Below are 2,273 nucleotides of genomic sequence, written 5' to 3' on the forward strand. Positions count from 1 at the left end.
TGAAGCAAATGTCAACAAGTGATCTTCAAAAATAAATACTTAGTTGACTTTTTAAACAAACAGTTTTGCAAAAATTGGAGTAGAAACATTGTAGTTAGGATTTGTATTTCACAGATTTATAAAACTCCACAATTCGATTTGCTCATGACACTTTAGTATATGATCTGCAAATATGTAGCTTTTTTCACAATTCAGAAAAATAGAAAACTGTATGTGCATGTGTGTGTGTATATATATATATATATATATATGCTTCACTCTAGAAAATCTCACCGTCAGCTTGTTTAATCTTACACTTTGGGACATAGAAGCATAATGTTATTCATGACTCAAGGCTGTACACTGACCCACACACTTTCTCAGGGCTCCCTTCACCTCATTATTCCTTAGACTATAGATAATGGGATTCAGCATAGGGGTGAAGATAGTATAAAATGCAGCAACAACTTTATCAATGTTAGCTGACCCATAGGATTTGGGTCTCATATGGATAAATATTGCAGCTACATAAAACAGTCCCACCACAGCCAAATGTGTGGAGCACATGGCAAAAGCCTTTCTGCGGGCTTCTGCAGAAAGCATCTGGGGAACAGCAGCCAGGATGAGATTGTAGGAGGTCAGGATGAGGGAAAATGGGACCAGGAGCATTAACACACAGCAGGTGTACATGGTGTATTCAAAGACAGATGTGTCAGCACAAGCCAAACGCACCAGAGCGGGCGCCTCACAAAAGAAATGGTCAATCTCATGACCTCTGCAAAATGGGAAGCTCAGGGTGGCAGCAGCCTGCAGGAGCCCATCAGCTGCCCCCAGGAACCAGGACCCCCAGGTCATTGTCAGGTATAATCGCCAGCTCATGAGGATGGGGTATCTCAGAGGGTGGCAAATAGCCACATAGCAGTCATAGGAAATGGTTGCTAAGAGGAAGAACTCTCCCCTTTCCAGAGTGATGAAGAACAATATCTGTACACCACAGCCAGTGGGGAAGATGGACTTTCTCCCTGTCACATAGTCAGCAGCCATTTTGGGCACAATAGTGCAGACTAGAATCATGTCCATGAGGGAGGCTGGCTCACCAGGAGGTACATGGGTTTTGGTGAATCAGCAGGATCACGAGGGCGTTGCCCACGAGGGAGGTGAAGGCAACTGTCAGAGCTATCACAGAGAAACAGGTGGTTAGAGTCCTAGGAGGATGAAATCTGAGGTGGTGTTCCCACTCGTCATGTTTTCACACAGGACTGACACTGGAAATGGAGAAGCAGATGAGTTCCAGGATACACAGCACTTCGTTTCATTTATGTTTTTGCTTGGAAAGCACTTGTGCGCTTTCAAAACCTTCATCTGCCATTTGTAAAATCTATTAACTTGGGCATAAAATTAGCTTCAACTTTTTCTCATTTCCAAGGTTTCCATAACTACTCTTTGACTTGAGTACTGAATAATTGGCATAATTTTAACAAGTTGCCAATGAAGTGCAAATGCTTTGTTAAGTGTGGTTTTGCTCTATGTTACACTACATAAATGGACTACAGCCATATTATTCACCTATTTTCAGGTATGATTATGCTTGGCTTATATCATGTTTGGACAATATTCAGAAGCTGAGCTAAATCATTGTTTTTAGTTAAAGAAATCTGTGTACATGATATTGAGCTTTATAGATATATAACATATCAAAATTCATTGAAGCCTTCCAAAAATCAGTTAATTTTTCCTGTTATTGATTAATCCAGGAAGGCAATTTTACATTCCAAACATGAGGACTTATATTCTGAAGCCTATAAGCTGGAAGGACTGAGTCTATAGGTGGAAAAATAGCTCAAGTATAAATTGTTAGTGTTTTTGGTCTGATTTTACTGAATTATACAATGAAAACAACAGTGACCTTGGAAACATTTTCTCCTATTGTAAGACTAGAATATTAAATCACAGTTTCATTGACTGTAAAAGGTATTTTTCTGTAATGAGGCTCTTTCCCCTCAAAGTCACAAAGACACAACCTTTCCTGGATAAAGAGGATAAAATAAAACTCCACGGATATTCACCCAAGCAGACATAAATTAATTTCTTCTTCATTTCCAAGGGAATGTAAATCTTTATGGACTGTGATCTGCTGGTGCTGAAGCTGTTCTAACCTGGGGGATAAATGCAACCATAACTCCAGAGACAAGGATGATGATTTGATCTCAAGCTCTGGTTTAATTCAATGAGGTTTCATAGCAGAATGGGTCCCACTGTTCCAAGGGCTTTTCTCCTCCCACCCCCACTTTACA

The 2,273-nt window shown here is 40.1% G+C and overlaps 1 pseudogene; it reads right to left on the reverse strand.

Annotated features, from left to right (window-relative positions):
* Nucleotides 1–318: 318 nt before the first annotated feature.
* Nucleotides 319–1,224, reverse strand: LOC108392025 (olfactory receptor 2T8-like; annotated as a pseudogene).
* Between the last annotated feature and the right edge of the window lie 1,049 nt (nt 1,225–2,273).

This window comes from Manis javanica, chromosome 14, assembly GCF_040802235.1.
Source record: "Manis javanica isolate MJ-LG chromosome 14, MJ_LKY, whole genome shotgun sequence".
Taxonomy (NCBI): Eukaryota; Metazoa; Chordata; class Mammalia; order Pholidota; family Manidae; genus Manis; species Manis javanica.